The following is a 10,191-nucleotide window of genomic DNA, read 5'->3' as shown; positions in this document are numbered from 1 at the left end:
CTTCGGCTCCAGTCGACGAACACATTCAGCAAATGTTGTAGGCGATGACAGTCTTCGATGCTCTTCACCGCACAGTACAATTTTAGATCATCTGCGTAGATTAGTTTACAGCCATCGCCAAGTAAAAGCGCCACATCATTGAAGAAGATCGTGAAAAGCAGAGGTCCCAAGTTGCTACCTTGAGGTACTCCACTCAAGTTTTCAAACGGATCTGAAGTACATGTCCCAAATTTGACACGGAGAACTCTACCGCGCAGATACGAGCTGAGCCATTCAACTAGTCTATTGGAGACACCAAGCTGGCTTAGTTTACGCAATAATATTCGGTGGTCAATTTTATCGAACGCAGCTTTCAGATCGGTATACACTACGTCTACTTGAGCTCTAGCTTCCAGTTGTACAAAGCAATTAAACGAGAAATTCAGCAAATTAGTTGTAACCGAACGACCTGGCATGAACCCATGCTGGTCAGGAGAAATATAGCATTTCGCTCCAGTGAGTATGCTTTGGCTAACTATTATTTCGAACAATTTCGATGCAGCTGACAGACTCGTGATTCCACGGTAATTCCGAACATTTCGTCTATCTCCACTTTTGAACACGGGAAACAGGAGTGAATGTTTCCAAATTTCAGGAAATTTACGCTGTTCAAATGAGTGATTGAATATCGTGCTTAATGGATATGCTAGAGAGGCAGCACACCGGCGAAACACAACGGCGGGAATACCATCGGGTCCAGGCGAGAAGGTGTTCTTCAGTTTGTTAGTAGCAGCAAGAACCATAGACTGAGTGATTTCGAACATGTCTAAATCCACTATATCAGTAGGCACATCTCCGATTGCTCGTTCTACTTCTTCATCGGAAGCAGCTGATTCTGCAAAGACGGATGCAAACAATTCAGCGAATTGCTTGCAGCTTTCAGATACAGAGGCAGATTGTTCGTTGTCAAGAAATGTATGCGCCGGAATGACTGATTTTTTCCTTTTCGAATTGACAAAATTCCAAAACGCATTAGGGTTGCGTCTTAGGTTGGATTGAACTCTCAACACATATGCTTTGTACAATCTCGCATTCAACTTACGATAAGCATTACTGGAAGATCGAAACGCACTCACTGATTCCATTGTGCGATGATGCCGAAGTCGGCGCTGACAGGCATTACGCGTTCGTTTTAGTCTTCGCAAATCAGCACTGCTCCAAGCGGGTGAGACGGGACGCTGACTAATGGGTACATTCAATGTTAGCCACTGACTTACCTTACTTACAATCAGAGATGCCAACCAAATTTTTGAAAGAGATGGAAAAATTTAAAAAAAACTGGAAAAAGCTGGAAATTTGTTTTTAAAAAACTGTAAAAAAGCTGGAAGAATTTTTTTTTATATTTTCTCAATGTTGTTCATATTAGCAATAAAAATAAGGATATACAGTGAATTTGTCAGTATGTAGCATTGGTGCTTACGTTTTAACGCAACCGGAGCGTGATTCACATTATGAACTTATTTTTTCGTAATTAAATGTATTCTGAGGCTAATGACGGGATCGCTTTGGTTTCTTATCCTCGATAGATTAGCCCCCATTACATTAACATCAGAATAAATTGCGAAAAACTGAATTCATAAAAAATTACGCTCCGGTGGCGTTAAGGCAGTACTCTAGTCTAGAAATTTGAAAAAAATCGATTTTTTTCCTTCATATGTCTGTAGATTACGCATTCAAGAATATACACTAGAAAGGTCTTATCAAAAATCCTAATATTTACGGAGTTAGAGCCATTTCAGTGATGCGGTATCTAACCTGGTACGGCCATACCAATAAACTTCGTTTTTCTCGAAACTAGTTTTTTCAAACTGACGTGCACGATATCTCAAGTTCTAGTGAACCGATTCATATAGAATTTGTATGAATACAATCTACAGACATTTCGCCATTTTTTTTAGTTTTACTTTTTTTTTAAATCGTGAAACGTGAAAAAAGCGTTTTAAACCGCATTTTGTTTTTCAAACGGCAGCCATTTTGTCAAAAAAGATGTTTTTCACTTGTCCGAGGTTCATGTGATAGCGGCATCTTTACTGATTCATAATCTGTTCGATTTTTTTTTGTTTCAGACAACCAGAAGGGCTGGAATCGTGTACGCCATGGCACAACTTTTTGTTTGAACCCTCTCACTTCATCAGCTCTTAACTATGCTAGTTATAAATATTCTTTCTCCGTTCAATTTTTATTCTATTGTTAAAAGATAGATGAACAAATAATGATAGAATGGATGCTGAAAATATTCTTTGTTTTAATTTTACGGGGCTCGAAAAAACGTCCGAAATGTGTGTCTCTACACTGGAATACCCCCTCAATACGTAAGTACCGTAGCATTTTTAATTTTCCTCATAATGTTTGTGATCATACATTTCAAAATTAATACTTTGGTTTTACATTTAGTGTCATTCTAAATAATCCTGACTGTTCTTAATGCCTGTCTACATAATTTTTGGAAGCTTGAATTCCTCGCACAGTTTTGTTTTGTTCAAATTGTATTCTGAAAACAATCGTTGAATGGTTGCTAAGAAATACGACAAAATCAGTTGGAATATTTTTTCTTAGTTTTTAAAAAGCAAAGTTATTGCCATTTCTTTATAGTGATAAAATTTCACACCAAAAGAAAGAAGCATCCTTGCGTTCGTTTACAGTGAAATCAGTACAATCCAGGTCTCCCTAAAAAAATCATCGATATCCTGAATATAATTTCGACCGAAAATATTTGGAAACCTTTGTAGAAGGGGAACAATTGGTTGGTGTTCAATCAGACCGGACTAAGTAACATAAAGCCTGTCCACGTTAAATTTCGGACACCAAGATGATGCCAGTAAAACAAAAAATCACATAATACAACAAAACCGATTGTTTATTTCAGTAAAATAGACTTATATCTAAAACAAGGAAAGCTTACTTCGATGTTAATCACGATGTCTGTAAAATTCACGAACTTTCTTGGGAACATCTGCCATAAGGCTCCGTACAGTATCCTCAGATATGCTAGCGGTGGCGCTTTTCCATCTCCTCTTGAAATCATTAATGCCTTTCGCTTTCTTCTTAGTTTCGAATAGTTTTCGCTTAATCAGAGCCCAGTACTTTTCCACTAGGCGAAGTTCTGGACAGTTCGGTGGATTTGCTGTTGGCACATATTTGATCTCATGTTCATTATACCATTCCATGATGGGTTTTGCATAATGATAAGAGGCCAAATCTGGTCAAAACAACGCTGGAGAGTCGTGGCTTCTTATGAATGGTAGCAACCGCTTCTGGAGACATTCCTTCTCGTAGACATCTTTGTTGATAGTGCCGGTAGAGACGAAAGATTTGGATTTTCGGCCACAACTGCATATGGCCTGCCAAACCAAGTACTTTTTGGGTAATTTAGACTGCTTCTTGGTCCGGAAACACTCGGCTATGGCATTCCTTCTCATTGCAGTATGAAAAGCGTGACCCGGAAGCTGTTTGAAGTCCTCGAGAACATAAGTTTCATCGTTCATTATGGCGCATGAAGATTTTTGCAAAAACTGGGTGTAGAGCACCTTAGCATGGCTATTTGCAGTGAAATTTTGCTTATCATCACGATTGGGCACCTTTTTCACTTTGTACGCCTCCAGTCCATGCCTCTGCTTCACTTTTTGTACATATGATTTTGATTTTCCAACCTTTCGATCCACATTTCTAACTGAAAGGTTGGGATGTTTCTCAATAATGGCAACCACCTTTCGGTCCATCTGTCGGGAGCATACTTTTCGATTTGTTCCGCTTCCAACCTTCCGATCCACAGTTAAGCGTTGGTCAAACGATTTGCACACACTAAACACGGTACTCTTCGGCAGTTTAAGCTTTTTGGCGAGATTGCGTACCGACAGTGTTGGATTTTGCTGCCGTTCGCGCAAAATGCGTTTGCGTACTTCCACTTGATTCGACGCCATTTTACCAAACTGAAGAAGAATGTAAACATGTTGGACATCGAAATAAAGAGTAGGGTTTCAGCTGTCATGTAAGTGAAATATTTCATTGATTAGTGAAATATTTCATAAACTACACTGAAAGAAAAGCGTCCGAAATTTAACGTGGACAGGCTTTCATTATGATTTCGAGTAAATCGAACTCAAAGTTAGAAGTTGTGTAGTTTTAGTAGCTTCCAACTATTCTCACCAATTGTTTTTCTATTTTTTCTACAACTCTTAGTTACTCTTTAGCAATATCGTATGATGGTATTATAACAAAAAAACATCTTTAAGGTTTATCAAGAGGGTCTTACAACCGGCTATGTGTAGTTGGTCCACTCTGACTGAACAAAAACATGTTATTCAGAGGCTTGGTATTAATGAACTATGATATGATAAAATCATATCATTTATTCAGTAGAATTTCTCTCACTAAACCTATGAATAAAACAAACCGGTTTTCTTACTTAAAACAGTATTTTACTTACCAAAAATAATCGATTAATATGTATTTTCAAGTACAATTCTTGATTTTCTAAAAAAATATATTTTAATGAATTGTTATGGAATGCCCAAAATTATTCATGTAAAAATCTCGTAAATCTATCAGAAAATGACTGAGTAATAATTGTGTGTAGCTTGTATCTACGATTTCGACCAATCAGAACAATGTATTCCCGTTGGATAACGGTTGAGATTTCTTAATTGTCCGGTAGTTAGTTTTATGAAATATATTATTTTATTCAATGTAAAAATTGTTATGGAGTGCCGAAATCGATTGGCGGAAAAATCTCATCAATCCATCATGAAATGACTGGGCAATAAGCGTTTGAAATAGGATATTTTTCACGATGTGATCGATTGTCGTTTTTAAATTTTCCTGAAAAACGTAAACCTACATTAAAAAGCAAATTGATTTTCTTAATTCTACTGCCAAGAAAGAGTGAAAGAGTGAAAGAGTGAGTGAATTTGTGTTTTCGGGCTTATTGGTGACTTTTACGATCGATTATTCAATTTTAGCGAATTTGTGCGATTCCGAGTTAAAAGTTAGGCTTCGTATGCTGTCATTGGAAGAGAAAATAATTTTTAGGGGAAATAAACACACTTTCGCAGTATAAAATTATGAAATGGAAATTTACTTTTTCGTTTCGAATATGTATTCTACGTAATAAAATAACAGGTAAATTGCAAATAAAAACTGTGTCTGATAATGATTTTGTATTATTAAAATAAGTTTTAGCGGGAATATCAGAATATTAATATTAAGTAAATATTTTCATTAAATTTTTCATGACTTAAAACTACGTTGGGACCATCTAATCTGAAAGAGTAACTTAACTCCCAAATACGAATGTTGCCGCCAGTCTATGACACTGTACATTTATCATCGTGGATTGCATGGAATTTTATTGATATATCGTTCAAAGCCGAACGGCTGCATCGAGTGAATAAAACGGCTTGTTATTTTTGGTTATCGTAACGTACCTTATCGCACGATCAAACTTTCGTACATAGTAGTATTTAATATAACCGAAGCCTTATATGGATAAATATGTAATTGTGTATACAATATCGGGAAGAAATGAAAAATCGTTTTTTCTTTGTTTTTTCAACGATGATTCCTGATGAAACTCACACGTATACATACAACCATACACGCACTTCTCACCCACAAACGGAGCAATGTCTGGAGAATACGGCGGGTGGGATAGGACCTCCCATTTCAGAGTTTCCAAGTATGTTTTGACCGGATTCGCGACATGCAGCCGAGCATTGTCGTGTTGCAAAATAACTATAGCGTGTCTTTGTTACGCTTCAACTTTTTGGCATATACTGGAAAATACGCGCAATGACAGTAGCTTTCCAACGAATGTCTGGGAATTTGATTCACTGGAATAATAATCAAGTAACGTCATCTGTTGTAAAACCGAAGAAACTTACCGGTACACCTAATATATTTTACCCAAAAATATATTCTCGAGCAAGAAGAAAAATTTAGGATTCCTCATTTCGATATTGACACTAAAATTTGGCATGGACAAAATAAGGTGTGAAATAACAAAGAGGAAGAATATATTGGAGAAAAAAAGCTTTTCAATACCAAAATTTGATGATTACACCAAACACCAAAGTAATACATGAGAAGTGTTGTTTTGGTATTGCATGTGCTCTTTTCAGAATTGGAACCTAATAAAAAATCATATATATATATAAATATATATATATATATATATATATATATATATATATATATATATATATATATATATATAAACCTGGTGTCACGGTGTTTGTTACCGAACTCCTCCGAAACGGCTCACAATCTGGTGAGCAAACAAAAAACAAAATACAAAAAAACTTGGTAAGCATGAGAATACGTTGTAAACTATATACGATATCGCTAGGATACTGATTACTGAATATTCAATACCGATTAGAGAGCCTCTATGCAGACAAAAAATCTGAATTGTTTTTTCTTAAATTTTGCTCCAAACAATACATATAACCACAAATTTAAACCTATTTTTAATCGCGATTTTAGTAATTTTTCACAAACAATATTCAAATCATTTAACCGTTGGTCGTTTTTCAATCAGAACGGATTTATTTATGTTGTTAAATGACAGATGGCGCTAGATCGAACTGCCATCCACCCATTCGCTGGAAGTATTTTTGAATGAGTACAACGAATTATTGAAATACTCTTCACACTTGCTCGGTTTACAAAATGACAACCACGTTATTGTCATCAATTCTGACAAAACATCGCTGGATCACGTGTCTAGATTCAGTGCGCAAGCGTTACTTAAAGCATAGAAGGTGTCTGCACAATGACGCGAGAAATTGTGATTCGAAGAAAAACAATAATTCACCGTTAACGCACATGGTCTCATACGCACATTCGACTCTCTCCATGTTCTTTTCAATAGCACTAACGTTCCCAACGTTCGCCTTCTCATCGTAGTATTATTTGCATCATTTTCAGTAGTACTTAGTTGAGATTTCTGTACCAAACAACAAGCCTTGGATGTATTCTGAGTGGCAAGCTTTGGAATGTGTGTGACCACAGTGCAAGTCAGAAAAAAAATTGACGAAAAATGCCCTTGTTCTGAAAGAACAAGACGAACATTGCACAAACATTAGACAACGTGACCCTGCCACAGGTACTCCATTCATTATGAGCATCATTACTCATTTTGGAATAATATTTATGAATAGCTATCTCAGACAAATAAAATAAAGGAATGCGCTCGATGGATTTTATATTTGTCATTCTATGATTCCATGATCTATACCAACAATTTATGGCCGATATGTACGCGAAGGTAGAGGGCGAACGACTGCGATTCTACGACTCAATCACCATAAGTGGATTGAGGAAGAATACATTCACTTGGGAAACGCTATCATGAGCAACGCCGTAACAGCTTCAGAATCAACATTATCCGAACGGATTGCAATTTTACATTATGAAATCCGTTCGATTCAAGTTCAATCGAGTTGTGAAAATGTGTCAACCGTGCGACGCAATTCGATATAGACAACATTGAGCTCCGTGTTCCATTTCTGTGGAGAGTTGATTTCAATCGAATCGTTAAAACATTCAAACACGCGTACAATACATTGGTTATGTTTTATTCAACACCCAAAATATTCCCTAGAAATAATTCCTATGATAGAACAACGTTTGCCGAGTCAACTAGTAACTGTATATAAAACCCAATCTGGAAGTATAAACATCGAAAATCTAGAATTTGTATCTGCAAACTCGATCATGGAATCTGAATATTAAATCCCAAAAACACTGTGATGCTCAAACTGATATATATATCTTGATAAAATATATACAGAATTAATAGAGGAGCTAAGTCGCCATTCAAATAGTCGTGTATCAGAAGTGCTTCGCAGATTGGGCAGTACTGGGAATTTGAGAATAGATTACGAAAATTTTGAAATGCCTCCTGGGTTGGTTCGTCGTGAAATGTGGGATGTGTGATAAGTTATATCAAACATTATATTCTCTTTTACTGTAGTCACTATCTGAGGTTTGGAATGAAAATTGGTCATCTGAATCCAAAACATACGACTGGAATCTGTAGTTCAATTTTGTAATTTGTAATTACGGGTGAGTCATAAGTAGCGGGACTAAATTAATGAAAAAGTTTTTTTTAATTCCTTTCTTTATGGCATTTTCACAAGTCCATACAATGTGCGTTTGAAGTGTAAAACAATTAGACAGATAGTGGACCTTCATCTTCAATCTTTCTCAAGATTTCCGGAGCGTTCGCCATCATGATTTGAACCACCTTGAGGACCACTTTTTTGGCACATCTGATGATACGGGATTTGAGTTGTTGCGGCTTTCCAACCATTTCTGTACACCGACAGGGACAGTGTGACCCAATACGGCTCGATTGGCCGCACCTGGGGTACGTTTGAGGGATTTTGTTAGAGCAGTGTTTCTCAAAGTGGTCGATGGGGCAAAAACCCTATAAAATAACAAAAGTTCTAATTTGAAATCCATTATTTTTGGGTGGAGTTCAAAACTATTTTTAACACTTAGACGGCGATAAGTGCCGTACTGCACTCAAAAATTATTCCGCTGGGGCCATGAGTGCAGCACTGCACACGCGAAATCATCCAAAGTTTCAAACGTGTGCGCTACAATACATGTTTTACGTTAAAACTAATGTGTTTTTCGTTTTCTACAGGCCTCAATACATAGTAAGGACCGTATCGTTATTTATGGGTACGCTTTAGAGTCTCTGTCTGAAAAAGACTATAGCTTGTTTTGACAGCTGTTTATTTTTCTCCTGTTGTTGACACAGTTAGCGTTCAGTTAGCATTGTTAAAAGATCGTTTTTTCCTAAAAGTGCAATCATGAGAGGGCTAACAGAAGAAAAACGAAAATCCATTGTGACCAGATACTGCTCCGAAACAGGAATATCAATGAGAAAATTGGCGAAGGCGGAAGGAGTAAGCGTCCATGCGGTCCAAAACGCTATCAAGCGATTTGGTATGTATAATACATTGAAGGATCTACCCGGTCGCGGCAGAAAACCTGGGCCATCCAAGCCAAACTTGGATAAAAAGATTTGCAGGCAATTTGAAAGAAAAAAGGAATTATCGATACGGGATTGCGCAAAAAAGTGTGGAACATCAATCGGTATGGTTCAACGTGCCAAAGAACGTAACTCACTGAAGGCATATAGAAAGCAAAAATGTCCCAAACGCAGCCAAATTCAGGCAAGTTCCGTGAAAACCCGTGCCCGTAAGCTTTACGATGGGATTTTAAGCAAACGCGAACTGTGCATCGTCATGGATGATGAAACCTACGTCAAACTGGACTACAAAACTCTTCCTGGGGCACAGTTTTACACTGTAAAGCAAGGAACAGATGTCCCGAACGCGGAGAAGTCAATTTTTTGCGAAAAATTCGGTAAGAAAGTGCTGGTTTGGCAAGCTGTTTGTCAATGTGGCATGAAATCATCTCCTTTCTTCACTCTCGGGAATATGAATGGTGAAATTTACCGGAAAGAATGTCTCCAAAAGCGTGTGTTACCGCTCATCCGAAAGCACACTGGTCCGACACTATTTTGGCCTGATTTGGCATCATGCCACTATGCACGTTTGACCTTGGATTGGTATCGCGAGAATAATGTCGATTTTGTGGAAAAGGAGATGAATCCTCCAAATTGTCCGCAAATAAGACCTATTGAAAAATTTTGGGCTTTGATGAAGGGACGACTGCGGAAGAAGGACAAGGCAGCCGATGACCTTGAGCAGTTCAAAAAGGATTGGATAAATGTGAGCAAACAAGTCGATGAGACGGTTGTCCAGAACCTAATGAGGGACATCAAGAAGCAGGTGCGATCATTGGCGCGAAAATCAGAATCTTGATTATTTTTTACTGTTACTCCTTTCTTTCATTCATAAGATACAATATTTTGATATCAGAACTGAAAAATAAATGCAATATTTGAAATAAAGCTGTGTTTTGAGCGTACCCATAATTAACGATACGGTCCTTAGGACACTTCGATATCATAGTTTGACATCATTGCTCGTATTATTCTACTAATTACAATTTATCACTGCCCGAAATGCTCCGAAAAGTTTTTATGACTGGATTGTTTCAATAGAAGACATTTTTCGAAAAAAATAATTGTTTTATAAAGATTTTTATCGATATTTTATTCGTTTACCTTGAGTT

Source organism: Toxorhynchites rutilus, chromosome 3 (genome assembly GCF_029784135.1).
Source record: "Toxorhynchites rutilus septentrionalis strain SRP chromosome 3, ASM2978413v1, whole genome shotgun sequence".
Taxonomy (NCBI): Eukaryota; Metazoa; Arthropoda; class Insecta; order Diptera; family Culicidae; genus Toxorhynchites; species Toxorhynchites rutilus.
Note: the sequence above shows the minus strand (reverse complement) of the source record.